Source organism: Rhinolophus hipposideros (assembly GCF_964194185.1).
Source record: "Rhinolophus hipposideros genome assembly, chromosome: 10".
Lineage (NCBI taxonomy): Eukaryota > Metazoa > Chordata > Mammalia > Chiroptera > Rhinolophidae > Rhinolophus > Rhinolophus hipposideros.
In genome coordinates this window covers 45,845,338-45,864,538 of record NC_138056.1, presented here as the reverse complement: position 1 = coordinate 45,864,538, position 19,201 = coordinate 45,845,338, and the positions used below count along the sequence as shown (strand labels likewise).

Sequence of the window (19,201 nt, the reverse complement as noted above, 5' to 3'; positions counted from 1 at the left end):
CAAGAACAAGGAAAACTTAAGGGATCCCAGCAGCAGGAACTAGGGGATTGGCCTTTTGTACTCTCAGATATCTCAGCTCCATTGATTTCTTATCTCTAAGTGTCTTTGCTCAAGAGCCAGATAGAGTGGAGGGAGAATCAGACTGGCATAGTTTGGATCACAGACTTACGCAAGGGAGTGAGAGTGAGAGACTATGTGTGGGGTTTGAGGGATGCTGCAATTTTTAATCCCTCTAAGACCCTTTGAGTTAGGGGGGATGGCAGTTCTTTATAGGAAGCGATGCCAGGTAGGTTTTGTAGAACCTTTGGGAATAGAATTGTGTGCATATTTGAGCCAGTGGAAACAGTAACAGTGCCTTTTGTAGTGAGAGGTGGTGGGAGGTAAGAGGATTCTTCTCTAAAGCATGGCTTCCATTCTTCTAAGCAAAGAGTGTCATTACTGTTTCTTCTCCCTTTTCCTGGACATGAGATTTAAAAGATGCTACCTGCCCCCAAAAAAGCGTATTTGTTAAGTAATAATTTCTTTCCCCATTTTTATGGATCAGAGACATCTTAACTATCAATTTTGACTCCAACTAAATAATATGATTCCAACTGAAAGCAAAAGAACCTGCTATTCTAGTGTGACCCTGAACTTTGCCTTGAGAAAATGTTTATTTTCTACTAGGCTTTTGGATATAATGAAAAAAGCTCACAGATCTCCAATTCTGTCTGTGCTGTTCTTTGTAGGACAGGATTTTTCACAGGAGACAGTGGAGCAGTACTGGAGAACTAGGAGGCGTTTGTAGAGAGAACCCAATAAAACTGGTCTCTGTTGACATAACATGGCGGGGGTTGGGGGTGGGGGACAGGTGGCATTGGACTTCTGTTTTAACAATTTCAAAAGTCACATCAATATAAAAGCGTTGATATTCCCTTTTTGCTTTTACATAAACCCAATGAGAAATATGTTTATTCTGTCCTTTTAGCTATTTAAAAATTACTTTGCAAAGTGAATCAAGTACTTCAGTTAAACACCTTAGCTATTAGTTGTTTGTTGCTACATTTTGGGGCGGGGTGGCAGAAAGATACGATTGCCTTTTTTTTCTATTATATTCTTTCATGTAATTCTTTTTCTGATAACAAAAAGCAACTAGCATCAGTGCAGTGATTTAACAGGTAGCACAGTTATTTTCTATTTATGTTAAATATTCCCATTTAATAAAGAAAACAGCATCTCTCACCTATTTCTGTGACCAAGACCTGAGGATTCCACCTCTTTGTACGCGTCTATTTTACGTGATCTCCTATGGTACTGCCTTAGCTGAATTTCCTCTTTTTCAAAGATTCATTATGTTGTAACTAACAATACAATAAGGTGTTATATATTTAGAGTGTACAGTTTAAAAAGTTTTAGCATCTGTATACAACTGTGACACCATCACCACAATCAAGATAGTGAATGTATTCATCACCCCTCAAAGTTTTCTCACAGCCCTTTGTAATCTCTCCCATACAGCCCCCAGACAACTGCAGATCTGATTTAGCTACGATAAGTTAGTGAGTTCACTTATTTTTATTGCTGAGTAGTATTACATGTATAGACATACCAAGATTTATTTTTATCCATTCACCTGTTGATAGACATCTGAGTTGTTTCCAGTTTGTGGCTATTACAAATAAAGCTTCTGTGAACATTCATGTACAAGTCTTTTAATGGATATATATTTTCTTTTCTCTTAGTAAATACCTAGGAATGAAATGCCTAAATTATATGGTAGGTATATATTTTTAAGACACTGTCAAACCGTTTCCAAAGCATTTGTGTCATTTTACATCCCCATCAGCAGTGCATGAGACTTTCAGTTTTTCCACATCCTTGCCGACACTTGTATGGTCAGCCTTTTTAATTTTAGCCATTCTAATAGTGTAAAGGTATCTTGCAGTGGTTTTATTTTGCATTTATCTGATGATTAATGATGTTGGGCATCTTTTTATGTACCTAGATTGCCATTCATTTATCTTCTTTGGTGGATTATTTGTTCAAATCTTTTGTCTACTTTTTTAATTGGGTTGTTTTCTTCTTGTTTAGTTTTGAGAGTTTTAAAAAATATATTCCGATATATATGCTTTGCAAAGATTTTCTTCCAGTCTGTGGCATCTCTTATCATTCTATTAACTGTGTCTTTTGAAGAACAGAAAGTTTTAATTTCTGTGAAGTCCAGTTCATCAAATCGTTCTTTTATAGATCGTGCTTTTAGTGTCACATATAGGGAATTTTTGCTTGCCCCAAGGTCACACAAACATTTTATCCTGTGTTTCCTTATAGAAGTTTTATAGTTTTAGGTTTTACATTAAGCCTGTGATCTGTTTTGTATTAATTTCTATATATGGTGTTAAGTATGGAGCCTCATTTTTTTTTGTGTGTGTGGCTGTCCCAAATGTTTTAGAACCATTTGTTGAAAATTCTTCCTTTCTCTACTGCATTGCATTGAACCTTTTATCATAAATCAGTTGTCTATGTGAGTGTGGGTTTATTTCTGGACTCTTTGTTTGGATCTACTGATCTATTTGTCTGTGTTCATGTAAATACCAATAGCATTTTGATTATAATAGTCTTATAGTCAGTTTCTATAAATAACCCTCCTGGGATTTTGGTTGGAATTGCATTGAATCTATAGATCAGTTTGAGAGAACTGACATCTTAACAATACTGAGTTTTCTGACCCCTGAACAACATACATCTCTCTATTTAAGAGATATACTTTCAGTAATATGTTGTAGTTTTTAGTGTACAAGTCTTTCATATCTTTCGTCAGATTTATCTCTAAGTATTTCATAGGTTTTGATGCTATTGTAAATAGTATTTTTAAAAATTGTGGTAAAATATACGTAACAAAATTTACCATGTAAATGGTATTTTTAAAAATTTAATTCCCGATTGTTGCTCATATATAGAAATATAATTGCCTTTTATATATTGATCTTGTATTCTGCAACCTTGCTAAACTCGCATCCCATTAGATTTTCAACTTAGACAGTCATGTCTTCTAGTAAAGAAAGTTATACTTTTTCTTTTCCAGTCTGGATGCCTTTAAAAGAAATCTTTTTCTTGTCTGATTACCCTGGTTAGTATCTTCTGTATAGTGTTGAAGAGAAGTGGTAAAGACAGACATTTTTGTCTTGTTTCTGACCTTAGAAGGAAAGTGTTCAGTCTTTCACCATTAATTATAACATTGTCTGCAGGTTTTTTTAAAAAACAATTTATCAGATCGAAGAAGCTACTTTTTGTTGTTAGTCTGCTGAGATCTTTTTTCAGAATGGATATTGGATTTTATCAAATGAGTCTTCTGTGTCTATCGAGATGGTTGCCTGTTTCTTCTATTTTCATTTGCTAATATGGTGAATTATACTGATTAATTTTTTAATGTTAAACCAAACCTGTATTCTTGAGATAAACTCCAGTTGGTCATGATACATTATCCTTCTATTTGCTAAAATTTTGTTTCAAATTATTGTTTCTTTATTAATGATGCATATTGGTTTGTAGTTTTCTTGTAATATGTTTGTTTTTGATACCAGTATAATGCTGGCCTTATAGAATCAGTTGAGAAGTATTCTTCAGTTTTCAGAAGAGTTCATGTAGAATTAACATTATTTTTCCTTAAATATTTGGTAGAATTTACCAGTAAAGCCATATAAGCCTGGAGTTTTCTTTGTGGGAAGGTTTAAAATGACAGTGTCAATTCCTTTAATAGGTATAGGACTATTCAGGTTATTTTACTTTTTAAAAAAAATTTATTAAAATATAGCTAACATACAATATTATATTAGTTTCAGGTATAGAGCATAGTTAATTAACATTTATATACCTAAAGCAGTGATCACCATGATAAGTCTAAACAACCATCTGAACCATGCTATCACAATATTATTGACTATATTCCCTATGCTGTGCATTACATCTCCATGATTTATTTGTTTTATACTTGGAAATTTGAACCTCTTATTCCCTTTGACCTTTTCCCCCCTTTTTAAAATTTTCGATTATAGTCAGCATTCAATATTATTTTATGTTAATCTCAGGTATACAGCATAGCAGTTAGACATTTATATAATTTAAGAAGTGATACCCTGACTAGTCTATCCACCCTGACTAGTATCCACCTGGCACTGTACATAGTCATTACCATATCATTGATTATATTCCTCATGTTGTACCCTACATCCCCATGACTAGTGTGTAACAACCAATTTGTACTTCTTAATCCCTTATCCTTATTCACCCACCCCCAAACCCCCTCCCAGCTGACAACTATCAAAATGTCCTCTATATTTATGAGTTTGTTTCTGTGTTGTTTATTTTGTTCTTTAGCTTCCAGATATAACTAAAATCACAACGTATCTGTCTTTCTCTGTCTGACATACTCCACTTAGCACAATGCCTTCCAGGTCGATTCATGCCACCAAAGTTGGCAAGAACCCATTCCCTTCCATGGCCGAGTAATATTCCATTGTATATATGTATTACCTCCTTTTTATCCATTCATCCAACAACAGACACCCAGGTTGCCTCCGTATCTTGGCTGTTGTAAATAATGCTACAATGAACATATCGATGCACATATCCCCTCAAAATAACGTTTTGGGTTTCTTCAGATAAATATCCAGAAGTGGTTTACTAGGTCCTTCTTTGTCTCTTGTTATAGCCTTTGTTTTACAGTCTATTTAGTCTGGTATAAGTATTGCTACCGCAGCTTTTTTTGGTGTCCATTTTCATGAAATATCTTTTTCCCATCCCTTTACTTTGAGTCTCTGTGTGTCTTTAGATCTGAAGTGAGTCTCTTGTAGGCAGCATATGTAAGGGTCTTGTTTTCTTATCTATTCAGCCACCCTATCTTTTGATTTGAGCATTTAATCCATTTACACTGAAAGTAATTATTGATAGATACATAGTTATTTTATTAATAATAATAATAATAATTATTATTATTATTGTCTTAAAGAAGTCCCTCTACGATTCCTTGTAATACTGGTTTGGTGGTAATGAATTCCTTTAACTTTTTCTTGTCCGGGAAGCTCTTTATCTGTCCTTAGATTCTAAATGATAGCTTTGCTGGGTAGAGTAATCTTGGTTGGAGGTCCAAAATATCACTTTGGATATTTCCTACCAGTCCCTTCTAGCCTGCAAAGTTTCTGTGGCAAAATCAGCTGTCTTATGGGATCCCCCTTGTAGGTAACTAACTGCTTTTCTCTTACTGTTTTTAAGGTTCTTTCTTTGTCTTTAATTATTGGCATTTTATTATGATGTGTCTTGATGTGGGCCCCTTTGGGTTCATTATGTTTGGGACTCTGTACTTCCTGGGCTTTTTGTATATTTCCTTCACCAGGTTAGGGAAGTTTCCCATTATTCTTTCTTAAAATAGGTTTTCAATTCTTTGTTCTCTCTCTTTTCCTTCTGGTACCCCTATGATGCGAATGTTGGTATGCTTGATGTTGTCTTAGAGGTCCTTATACTAGCGCCATTTTCAGGGGTTCGTTTTACTTTTTGCTGTTCTGATTGAGTGTTTTCTGCTACCTTATCCTCTTAAATCATTGATTTGATCTTCATATAATCTACTGTTGATTCCCTCTAATGTAGTCTTCTTTCCAGTTATTGTAGTCCTTATTTCTGACTAGTTCTTTTTTATGTCTTCTAACTCCACTTTTATGTTTCCTATCTCTTTGTTGACGTTTTCCCTGATTTCACTGAGCATCCTTACAACCAGTGTTTTGGACTCTGTGTCTGGTAGGTTGCTTGTCTCTATTTTGTTTAGTTCTTTTTCTGGAGCTTTGTCCCAAATATAAATAAAGATTTGGGACATTTTTCTTTGCCTCCCCATTTTGGCTGCTTCCCTGTGTTTGTTTCTGTGTATTAGGTAGGGCTTCTATGTCTCCTTGTCTTAGTAGAGTGGCCTTATGTAGTAGGTGTCCTGTGTGGCCCAGGTGCAGTCTTCCCTGGTCACCAGAGCCGGTGCTCCAGCTCTGTCCCTTGTGTGGGTCGTAAGCGCCCTCCTGTTGTGTTTGAGCCTTGGTTGCTGTTTGCATGTCAATGGGAGGGACTGACCCTCTGGCTGATTAGATTGTTCTTGACTACAATGGAGGAGCTTTGGTGCAAAGGCTGACCCTATAGAGCAGGGTTTGCGTTAGCAGGGCTCTGGTGCCTGCCCAGTCTGGCCATTGGGTGTGTTGTACTTGGAGGTTGCCAGGTGATACTCTGGCTCTGTCCAAAGCTGGCCACTGGGTGTGCCAGCCCTGGGGCCTCCTGAGAGGAGCCCCATTGCAGACCAAGTTTAGGCTAGCTTGTGCCCTGCCATGGGCTACCTGGCATGAGCCACCTAGCAATCCACAGATTGCTGCTGCCCACGCTGGGATTACAGGTGCCTTGAGAGTCCAAACTGCAAATCAAGGCTGGCTGTTACTAGTGCTGAGTTTAGGGCTGCTCAGCTAGAAGTATGGGACATGCTGAAGCCTGATGCTTCTTGTTTGCGTTTTGTGAATGTTTGAGAGATTTTATGAAAGCCTGCAGCATGAGCCGAGACCCACCATTTGTGTGGAAAAGCCACTGGAAGCGGCTTGGGTGTGCCTGAAATTTAGGTTGAGCAGGGTCTCAGGGAATCAGGGCTAGCAAACAGTGTTAGTCAGGTTGATGGAGACTCAGAGATGGTGGCTGCCTGAGTCTGCCCACCAGGATGGGAGAGGGCTCAACAAAGAAACAGTGGCTTCCACCAACTCCTCTGTCTGGGAGGAAGCTGCCCCTCTAGCCCTCACCCTGAAGCCAGACACTTCATTTCCTCACCATATGTCCCTGGTGCCTTTCGAGCTGCTGCTCCATAAACTGGAGCTCAGAGCAAGTGAGTCCATCAGTGAGGAAGTCTGTGAATGGGCCCTTTAAGAGGAACACCTAGGACTGCAGCTGCCTTTATCTCACTCAGCCACAATCTCTGCTGGTTTTCACAGCCAGAATTCATGAGTACTTCTTTCCCCAACACTGGAACTCTGGGCTGGGGATCTTGGTGTGGGGCTGGGACCCCTCACTCCTCCAGGGGGGACCTCCACAGCTGAGCTATCCTGATTTTTAATGGTCACAAGTTTGTTAATGGATATGGGACTAGACTGTTTCATGTCTCTGCTCCTCCTACCAGTCTCAAGGTGCCTTCTTCTGTATGTCGTTAGTTGTAGGGCTTCAGTTCATCTAGACTTCAGGCGATTCTCAGTGATGGTTGTTGTGCAGTTTATTTGTAATTTGATGTGATCATGAGAGGAGGCAAGCAAGTTCTGCCATCTTGACGGGAAATAAGAGCAGGTTATTTACTTCTTGAATGAACTTTTGAAGTTTGCGTCTTCAAGGAATTTGTCCATTTCATTGAGTTGTCAAATTTACTGGCATACATTTGTTCATAACATTCCATTATTATTATTTTAATATATCTTAAGTCTGTAATGATGTCTCATACCTGATGTTGGTAATCTGTGTCTTCTCTTTTTTTTCTTTCTTTTTTAACTGATCAGCCTTGTTAAATGTTTACTAATTTTATTGATCTTATCAAAGAACCTGTGTTTGGAATCAAGGATTTTCTCTATTGTTGTTTATTTCATTGATTTTTACTTTGATCTTTATTTTCTTTCTTCCGCTTACTTTGGGTTTTATTTGTTATTCTTTTCTGGTTTGTTAAGGTGGAAGCTAAGGTCACTGATTTGAGACTTTTGTTTTTCTAATGTAGGCATTTAGTGCTATAAATTTCCACTAAGTATTGTTTTAGCAGCATTTCACAAATTCTGGTGTGTTGTGTTTTTTTGCTTTTTTCCCCAACTGATTTTAGAGCAAAAATACCTAAAATGAAAATATAGCTGGTAGTAAATGCTGAGTCTCACTGTCTGATATAGTCTTCAATAACTTAGTATCCCCTTAACGATGTGTTCCAATTTGAGGGGTTTTTTTTTGTGTTTTTTTTTGCCGTAGAAATGCATACCTCTGAAATCTATCTTATATCTTACATCTGTCTAATACTGGTTCTTACGATATTTTTTATTTTTATTTTTATTCAGCTCAGTGGTCAGTAGATTTGAGTTCATTATATTGCTATTTGTTTTTTTTTCTTTCCTCTTTTCTTTACCTTCTTTTAAATTAATGAGTATTTTTTTTGTGATTCCATTTTATCTTCTTCTTTTTTTTTGGTTTAACTCTTTTTGTTCTGTTATTTTAGTGGGTGCTTTAGGAAATAAAGTATGCATCTTTAACTGATCTACTTTTAAGAGATATTATACCTTGCCTCATATATAAGAACCTTACAAAAGTGTATTTCCATTCCTTCCCTCTCAGCCTTAGTTCCACTTTGCACTGTGGCCTGGAAATTCTCTCAAAGTCATAAACTGGCGAAATTGAAATTGAATGACTTGCTTTATTTGTTTACCATCTCTCAAAGATCACTGTCCATCATAGTCTGATCCAGTGTGTTGGAAACCATTGTTTCATATATTTCTGTCATTCATTCATTCATGTATGTATGTATGTATGTATGTATTTATTTATAGTTGTTTCAGGAGGGAAGGTAAATACCATCCTTGTTACTTCATCTTAGACTGAAACAGAAGTCTCAGCTTTATCATCTTTTGCTTGGATGCTTTCATGCTGTTCTTCTTGGCCCAGTCTAGCTCTACTGCTGTCTGTCCTATAATTGGTTCCAGAGAGATCTTTCTAAAATAAATATCTGACCATGTTTCCGCTTACATTTTTCAGTGGGTCCCCTTTTTCTGTTTCTTTTTAAATAATGAAACAAACATGCTAGGACACCAAATTTCTGGGTGGGAGAAATATTTTTAAATGGAACCTAGACAAATAAAAATATTGCTAAAGATGTTATAAGTAAATTCCAGTATAATCATATGTAATAATCATACATTATTTTGAGAAGATAAGTATTGGCTTTCCTTTTGGCCAGGTAACACTTGAGTTTGTGTAGAACCTGCAGTAAAGTTAGATCACAACTGTTGTTTCATTTGGGACTCAACAAAATAAGGCACTGAAAGCTCAGTGGTTGTTGATGAAAGAAGTTATTATAGAAGATGCCACTGATTTATTTCATGTTTATCTACGAGATGTTAGTCAGATGCATTGAAATTAAATGACCATTTGCAATCTCAAAATGAATTACCTCAGCTGTGAAAAAAATCAGTATGTATATATAAATAATGATCTGGTGATGCTCTTTTATATCTTGAAATTTTTTATATTTTACTGCTGTGATTCTCCATCATTTCTTATTTACCTCTATAGCATTGGACCCCAAACTTACTATTTCTCTCCTATAATTTGTGCAAACATGCCTACATGAAAAAAGAAAATTGACTAAGTACCTTCTATATACCATTGTGCTAGATTAGTTTAACATACCAGGCCCATACTTATTTCCTTGATTCGCTTACTTTCTTATTTTTTTTTACCACTCTTTATCATGTCTCTTTCTTTGTAGCTGTATTGATTTATCTGCAGCTATTAGAATATGTCATTCTCTTTCATCCTATGTGGAAGGGGAAAATTTTCCCTTTCCCTCCTGTGGTTCCTTTTGACTGGCTGAATAATCAAATCAACAGGAAGCAGACTGACAAGAGAAAAATCAAATTTAATATTGTGTGCACGGGAACCCCGCATACATGAGAGTCAGAGACCCCTGTCTATACATGAGAGGATCAGAGATTGAGGTATATAAGACATCTTGAGCTAGGGATGAAGTAAGGTGCCTTGGGAGCTTCAAAAGGTCATTGCAGGATAATAATATGATAGCAAATATAAGTTTGCCCTGCTCTATAGATAGGTCAAAAGAAGTTATTTCTGATAATCTCTTATGGGCAAGGCCTCTAATTCAAATTCTTCTGGGTAGTTAAGGTGGGGCAGAGGGTGTCAAGTTTCTTTTGAGCCTGAAGCTAAAATTGCCTTTAGCTTAAAGTAATCTGCATACCACTGATGCACATCTTGGGGTGAATGGTTCTGAACCCCCACATTCCCTCCTCTGAAACTTCCCTGGAAGTTTCACATATTAAAAGCTGAGCTGGTTGCTATGGAGAGATAGAATGGGTTAGTAATCTAGTGATCTACAAAGAGAGAAAAAAACCACAAATTATAATGAGAATGAATAAATAGAAAAGTACAAATGGAAGTACACTTCCCCACACCTTGTTAAACCAGTTCCCCAAACCTGGGAATATGTCCATCCAATAAAATATCTTTGCTTCATTTATCTGATGAGAAATATTAATCCTGTCTTTTAACAGATTTAAATTAGACACTACTTGTCCTATTTGATTTACATAGAAGCAACATTTTCCACCAATTATCGTACAAGCTCCTCCTGGTTGAGCAGTCGGTGTGTCCAAAGTACATCAATGTTGGAGAACCACGGAGGCTAAGCTGTCAGCTTCCGTCTGGAGTATTTTCAAAGTTTGCATGATAGTCTTAACTCTTGTTCTATTACCATGGAGAGGTTTAGGATTGCCTTTTCCAATTCACATTCTCCGAAGCTTGGGGATAAGGCCCTCAATGCCTAAGAGAAGAACTTAGAATTGTGATACACCAGTGGTTTTCTGTAATTTCTTGACTGGCACGTTTCTGTGGCACAATTCTATGAGCAAAGGAGCCATTCAAGTGTAGTTTCCTGACAGATCTTTCCTAGAGTCCTTTTTATATCTAGATTTTACATTCCACTTACCCCGATGATTGAGGATGATTTAGGGTATGACATTTTAATGAGTACCCCAGAGTTTTTGCAAGCAAGTGGTTTATCTCTACTCTAAAATGAATACCTTGGTCTTATTCAATCCATAAAGGAATACTAAACTGAGAAATAATCTGTTATTAATCTCTTTACCACTGTAGTGACATCAACACGTCTACTTGGATAGCATTCGTTCCACCCACTAACCACATAGACAATAATCAAACAGTGAGAATAGCCTAAAGCCAGGGGCAAATCTATAAAATCCGTTTGGAGTGCTGCCAAGGGAAGTGTGGGCCTAGGAGAACTTCCCGAGGTACATTGATTTCTCCCAAGAATTTGGTGGGATTTACAAGTAGTGCACTGGGAAGTAATTTGTTCAGAAATTTTGTGGATACCAAGGCAAAAGTAATTGTTTTTTAGTTCCTTAATTATTCCTCATCCGCACATACATTCTATTTGGTGGGATATAAGTGCAACCCAAAAAGTTAAAAGAAAAGGAGCTACAGGAAATCTGGCCCGATGTATAATCCATCAGATAATCATTTGACACCCTTTTCTATCCATTTGTCTTTCTCAGATTGTAGGGCATTTGCCTGGTAGTCAACATCAGTGAGAGATAAAGGCAAGTTTAAAAATTGGGTGGAGAAAGGATAAGGGGGTCTATTTTGAGCTGCATATTTAGCAGCTGTCAGACCTATTGTTTCCTAAAGATGCAGTATCAGTCTCCTTAGTATGGGCTGAATAGTGAACAATAGCGATTTTAGAAGAGAGGTGAATGGTTTGTAATAGGGCAGCAATTATATGCCCATTAGTAAAAGGAGTACCTGCAGAAGTTAAGAATTCATGGGATTTCCAAGTTACACCAACAGCATGACAGACTCCAAAGACATATCTTGAGTCTGTGTAAATAGTGACAGTTTTTCCTTCAGCCAATGTGCAAGCTCTAGTAAGAGCTATGAGTTCAGCAGCTTGGGCTGATTTTGCAGTGAGCAAAGAATATGCCTCAAGTGTTTCATGTGGGGAAACTATGACATAGCTAGTGATGTTTCCCCAGAAATGTCATTTACAGGGACCATCACAAAAGAAAAGTAAGTCTGGCTTGTCTAAAGTGATGTCTGAGAGATGATCTTGTGACTTGGAGACCATTTCTCTAACTGCCAGGCACCCCTGTGGGATATCGAGGTGCTCTCCATTATCAGGAGTGGGTAGTGAAGTAGCTGCGTTCAAAGTATTAGAATAATGTGAGATGATGGAAGGGTTAGTTAAAAGTGCCTGTTCATAGGTGGTCTGTCACCGCGTGGGGAGGTGCTGTGTCCCGTGAACTTGTGAAAAAACAGGCACAACATGGGGAACATAGAGGTGAATGGGGGAGCCTAATGTTAGAGTACCTGCTTTGTCAATCGAGGTGGCAGCTGCTGCCACCGTACATAGGCATGGGGGCATGCCTATTGCAACAGGGTCTAATTGGTATGAGAATTATGCTATGGGATGTATCTGAGAGGCAAAAGATTGTCCTAGAATGCTTGCAGCAATCCCATTATTTTCATGGCAGCATAAGTGAAAGGATTTGTCAAAGTTAGGTAAACCAAGAGCCCGGGGCTGTGCACAAAGCTAATTTTAGGGCTTCAAAGGAGGTTACTGCCTCTGAAGGCCAGGAAATAGGCTCTGAGATGTTATCTCAGAGAAGAGCTACAGAGGTTTAGCAAGGGCTGCAAAATTAGTATTCCATCGGCAGCAATAACCAGCTGCCCCTAGAAATTTATATATTTGTTTGTTTGTTTGTTTGTTTTGTCTTGGGGAGAGGGATGGACAAAATTGACTCGAGTTTTGAGGTTAGCTTTTGATATCCTGAGATATCTCCTGTCCCGAGTAGGTGATAGTAGTTTTTATCCACTGAAATTTAGATCTGGTGGCTTTGTGGCCTCATTCAGCTAGTGCACTTAGGAGAGTAAGAGAGTTTATAAGAGCTCCCTGCTTAGTTTTATTACAGAGTAAAAGATCATCTACATACTAAACAAGCTTGAACCCTTGGGTAAAGGCTACAGAGTCTAGGTCTGTTTTAAGGATTTGGGGAAATATTGAGGGGGACTCACAAAAATTTGAGATATATAAGTCCATGTTAATCTTTTCTTTTTAAATATACATGCAAAAAGAAACTGGGAGTCAGAATGGACAGGGATTTTGGGTGAATGCTGAGCTGAGGTCAACTACTGTAAACCAGGTTGCGTCAGCAGAAATTGAGGTAAGGATAGTAGCAAGATTAGGGACCACAGGGTGGCGAGGAATTACAACAGTTTATGGCTTTTAGGTTCTGTACAAATCGATAAATTTGACTCTCATCTGAGTCAAATTTGCCTTCTTTCTTTACCGGCAAGATTAGAGTATTACAGGGTAAAGAAGTAAAAACTAGTATACCCTGCTGCAAGAGGAAGTCTGTTATAGGTTCAGTGTCTCACTCTGCATCTCTAGACAGAGGGTATTGGGCTACTGATGAAATGGTTTATTCTTTTTCCAAGTAATGTGCTGGGGCTTTGCACTCTGTAGCAGTCCGACTTCATTTGCATGTGTGGCCCAGAGGCTAATTGGGATATCTCTTAAAGACTCATCCTCTTCAGAAAAATTTAAATTAGGATGAGTTTCTAATAACTAAAATAAGAGATTTGGGGCTTGGTCTGAGGGCAAGGAAATAAAAACGCCCTTCTCATTGCATTTTATAGTAGCTTTAAATTTACATAATAAATCTCTGCCAAGGAGATTTGCTGGTGAGCTGTATGAAACTAGAAAGGCATGATGGGTGTTAAGAGAGCCTAAGGATATTGGAGTAGGCTCAGATATGGGCAGTGAAATAGATTGCCCAGAGATTCCTACAGCTTGAATAAAATCAGAAGTGACAGGTAGTGACTGATCCTCTAAATGGATAGTAGAGCAAGTCACACCAGTGTCAATTAAGAAGTCCAGTTCCCAATCCTTTAAGTTTAATGGTAGGTTCTAGGGGTATGACTGAAGATTGGCTGATCCTATCATTTGAGAGGAAATTGCCTCTCCAGAGAAAAATGAACCTTCTGAGGGTGCTGGGATCTAGACCGGTTGTTTCCCCAACTTTTCTTCTTCTTAAGTGCAGGACAATTTCTCTTCCGATGTCGTGGTTTCTTGCAATATCTGCAGTTGTCTGGAGACAAATAGGAAAAGCTGTGAGTGGGATTTGATTTATTTTGAGTCACATTTTTGCTTCTCTAAAGATTCAAGTTGAAGAGCAAGAATTGTTGCCTTTAATTCTTTTTTTCTTCTGCCTTCCTGTAAAATATTCTCAAAGAATTACATGGCAGCCTCCGTTATCACACTTAGTGGTTGCCCCGACCAGCCAAACACGCTATTTTGAATTTGTTTTTTTCTATCGGGGAGAAAATTTCCCGCTAGAACAGTTATTAAGAGATTTCTGTGCTCTGGAGCTTCTAGATTTAATGCTTTGTGTCTTTGCAAAGTTTGCATAAACCATTCAATGAATGCTTTTGGATGTTCTCCTTCTTTCTGAGTACATATTCAACTCTTGACCAATTAACTTGAGGAAGAAAGGCATCTAGAATCGTTTCTATTAAACTTTGAGTATCAGCCTCCAGCAGAAGCATTTCCTGGTCATTTGTAGGAGGGCCTGGAAGAGGGTCTGGCCATCTGTTTCCCTTGTGTGGGGGGATTTCTCCAGGGGGCCTTCTGGCCTGTCTGATAACTACAGTATAGTCATGGGCTGGAAGAACACCCCTTAGGAGCCAGCCAAGGCCTCTGTGAGTGGGATTATGAATAGCGACCAAACTTTCTAACTCTTCTCTCAGTTTTGTTGGATGCTCTTGAGAGTGGAACTAAGAGGGTTTTATAATTTAAAAGATCATCTGCTATTCAGGGGATTTGAATTCTTCGCTGTGGAGGTCCAGGATATCTCCACAAGGGACATTACATATGAATGTCCAAGGCAGGCAAGACCCTGGAAATAAGGAAATCATATGTTACAGTAAAGCAAGGCTTCCTGATCTTTTTGGCAGCTCCTACTAAATTTACTTCCTGACTTTCAACTGTATGCTTGAAATGCCTGTATGCCTTTAGCTTGAAGGTCAGGTCTGAGTGCCCTCTGTAGGTCTTATAGAGAAAGGGACGTTAAAACAGGCAGCTGAACTTTCTCTGGCGAAGTTGAAGTCCTGTGATCTGGCTGAGCTAATTGAACTGGGTTTTGAAAAGGGGGTTTTTAGACCAGGTACCCAGAGATCCAAAAGATCTTCTGGAGGGTCAGGGACAGGAAGTTGGGGGTACATGGGAGTATAGGAGGGAAATTTACATCAGATTTGATTTTTAATTTTTGTTCTAAGTCTAACTTTTGTTCTTTTATTTTATCAAGGGATCCTGGAAGGCTAGCTAGCCTTTATACTTTTTTGTGTTTTCCATTCAATTTGATCCTCCTGTAACCACCAATAAGGCAGTTGCTTGGAGTGAGAATTCTCTAAAAAGTTTTTCAAATAAAGAAGTTTTTCCTTGTGGCTGGTTTGCTCAATGGTTAGAGCATAGTGCTCGTAACACCAAGGTCGCTGGTTCGATTCCCACATTGACCAGTGACCTGCACCCTCCACAACTAGACTGAAAACAATGATTTGACTTGGAGCTGAGCTGCGCCCCCCACAACTAGATTGAAAAACAATGACTTGACATGGAGCTGATAGGTCTTAGAAAAACACACTGTTCCCCAATTTAAAAAAAAAAAAGTTTTTCCAATTCAAAAGATCCATCGTCTGAGAAGAATCCAAGATGGCAGAGTAGATAAATGCTATGTCTGCCTCCTCCCATGAACTCATTAAAATTACAACTAAATTATAGAACAATCAACCTGGAGAACCATCTGAAGTCTATCTGAGCAGAAGTTTTATAACTATGGATATAAAGAAGCCACATTGAGACTGCTGCTTTTAGCCTTGGGCTGCCACCTAGCCGTGTTCTTCAAGAACAGCTGGACACAACAGCAGAAACTTTCTGCAGAAGGAATTCCCTGGAATAAAAATACTGACCATACAGTGTCATGGAACAAAGTTCTTATTAGTTTCTCTGCCAAAAAAAAAAAAAAATCCATTGTCTGGCCGTTGATAAGTAGGATCTTATTTGCAACTCAACCAATAAGCCTTTTTATGGAAAGACCCAGGGCTAACTTTCTAGGCTTAGAATAAATCTTTACTATGGATGCAAAAGGTGTCCTTGGCGAGGATACAGATGGTGACGCCCCCATAATCCAAAAGAGTCGCACTCCTCAAAATAGTTAAGAGACAAAATTCCCTTGAGAGTGTGGCATGGTGGACACAGAGAGAGCTCAGAGCCCAAGTCTCATTGGCCACCAAAATGCATCCTCTGGATGGTGAGGGCCAGGGAGAAAATATTCTCACTGGTAAAAAAAAAAAAAAAAAAAGAAGACCTAAGTTCTCAGGATATAGAACAGGACAAAAGGAATGCCCTCATCAGTGGGGATGGCTTGGCCTTCCCTATGAATTTTAGTTCTTATGCACAATAGGCAGAGAGACACAAAGAACAGAGACTGTCTCTAGGAGGAAATGGATCAATAAAACCAAGAGTACTCCACCAAATTGACAAGAGTTACTAAAATTCAAGGAACTAGTTTCACCAATATTTTCTCCTGCCAACTTAAATTTAAAAAGAGAAAAAAAAAAAAAGATTCTCACCACTCTCGTTCCATTGGACCCCTGCAGATAGAGGTCTTGGGGAAGGGGACAACCGTAAAAAGTCTTATTATTTTTTTTAAATGTCAGCTTAGATGTCCAGGATCCATTTGTCTGCAGCAGTCCTCAGGAGAAAAGCAGTTTTCCCAGCTAGGGAAAGCAGTTTCCCGTTAGCCAGTGAAGAATTTACCAGCCAGTGAAGAACCAGCTCACAGAGCCAAAACTGTGGGGAAGGGGAAAAATTTCCCTTTCCCTCTTCTGGTTATTTTTGACTGGCTGAATAATCAAATCAACAGGAAGCAGATTGACAAGAGAAAATCAGATTTAATATCACGTGCAGGGGAATTCCACATACAGGAGAGTTTCAGAGACAGAAAGGGGGTATATAAGACATCCTGAGCAAGGGATGAGGTAAGTAAGGTGCCTTGGGGGCTTCAAAACGTCATTGCAGGATGATAAGAGCAAGAGCGGGCTTTTAGTAAATATAAGTTTGCCATGCCCTGGAGATAGGTCAAAAGAAGTTATCTCTTGATAATCTCTTATGGTTGAGGCTTCTAATTCAAATTCTTCTAAGTAGTTGGAGGGGGCAGAAGTTTCTCTTGAGCCTGAAGCTAAAATTGCCTTTAGCCTCAAAGTAATCTGTACACCACTGAGGCAAATGTTGGGGTGGTTGGTTCCAGACCCAAATAATCCCTTGATGCTTTCATATACAGTTCCTCCCTCCCCTATCCTTCCACCTTTGTTGATCTCTGTTAAATCCTACTTGACAAGTAAGACTCAACTTAAGTATCCCCTTCTTTAAGAAATCTTCCCTGGAAACCACAGGCTAGGTTAGGTTGCCTTCTTCAATGTTCCCATAACCTCTTAATGCTTATCTCATTGCAGCACTTAGCACATTAATTGCAATTATCTACTCCCCTGCCTGTCTTCCCACCAAGACGGCTTGAGGGCGTTACCTTATGTGGATTTATATATCAACATTTCGCACAGGGCTTAGCCCAAAGTAGGGATGTGGAAGACAAAAGTTTGTCCTTGGTCCAGCCACGGTGTATCTTATATACTAAGCAGTGCATCGAACCCTAGTGACAGTGTGTGACAAGTTTCAACTTGTTAGGTGCAGTCAGTTGGGTGTCAGCTACAGTTCAGAGAAGGTGTGTTTTAAAGTGTGCTGTAAATCATCTTCCATTATGACAATGCTCTGTGTCACACATTGCTTCTGGTATACGGCAATTTCGGTAAAAAAAAAACACATTATGGTGTGTCCTCATTCATGTTATTCACTGGATCCGGCACCGTGTGACTTCTGGCTCTTTCCCAAAGTCAGAATGATTCAGGACATCAAGGCAGCCACGACAGCGCAACTAAAGACACTCAGGAAAGAGGACTTCCAGAACTGCTTCAGAAAGTTGCAAGAACGATGGGATAAGTGTGTTTGAAGCGAGAGGGAGTATTTTGAGGGGGATTAATCGCAATGTATCTTTTACTATACTAATTTTTTTTAAACATTCACTGTATTCTTTGATCATACCTCATAAGTTGTTTGGCTTATTCAATATTCTAGAACCTAGATTCTCTTACTATTCTGTAGCCATGTAGACCTGCTTTTTTTTTTTTTTTTGCCAGGAATCCTTATGGGCCTATCACATGAGGCCCAGGCCCAATGACCAGATTATTTTTGCATTGAAGGTTCAGGGCTTGATATTGACATCACATTAGAAAACTAGGCATATGTGATAAACTGCTAGTGAGAGCCAGAAAGAAATCACTCAGAGAGACAAACCATATGTCTAGGTCACAAGCTCTCTTTAGGGAGGGCCACTTTGCTAAGTTTTTGTAGGTGTCTTGGAGTGCTCTGTATCCAGAGGAGCCAGATAAGAAGCTAGGCTTTGTAATGCTTTTTCTGACTCACTTTGGCAGTTAGTCACTCTTTTCTCTGTGCTCCCATGTCACCCTGCATATCCCTTTGACCTAGCATCTATCATACCGTATTATACTCATTTATTTTATTTTTTTTAAAGTTTTTTTTTAAAATAAATTTTATTGGGGAACAGTGTGTTTCTCCAGGGCCCATCAGCTCCAAGTAGTTGTCCTTCAATCTAGTTGTGGAGGGTGCAGCTTACTGGCCCATGTGGGAATCGAACCAACAACACTGTTCTTCAGAGCTCATGCTCTAACCAACCGGCCACCCTCATTTATTTTCTTGTATGTCTCCTTCTCTAGAAGAGAGCCCTTTGTGATGGAGATCATGCAGATTGATTTCTACATCTAGTAACTCACCCAGGACCTACTAGAGGAGAAGCCAATGAAAGCTTGGTGAATGCAATGAATAAATGAATGGTGATAATAATAATAGATAATATCTCTTTCACCTTCACTGTATGCTAGGAGCTACTCATATCTTTAATGCACTGTTACGATGTGAGAACTCTGATTCTCACCATTTTATAGGTGACCAAAATGAGGCACAGAAAGGTTAAGTAACTTGCTCATGGTCTTACAGTGGCAGATCCCAAATTCAAACCAAGACACCTGGTTCCAAAGCCCATATTCTTACTCACGCTGCTATATCTGACTGGCTGACCAGAGGCTGACTGAGCGACCAGGTAACTGACCAATAGCTTTGTGAAGGAGAAGCAAAGAAAGCACTGGCAACCTTCTTCCCAGACATAGTTCTTTTGGGATGTGGGTTTGAAACCATAAAAGTAAGTGAGGACTTCATCTGAGGCTCCACTGGTCCTTACTTACTGCCTGGTCTTACTGCCTA

The 19,201-nt window shown here is 38.8% G+C and overlaps 1 protein-coding gene across 7 annotated transcripts in view; it reads left to right on the top strand.

The window, feature by feature from the left end:
* STIM1 (stromal interaction molecule 1) overlaps positions 1 to 19,201 on the top strand; it is a 181,205-nt gene that overhangs the window by 121,982 nt on the left and 40,022 nt on the right. The window lies entirely within an intron of this gene.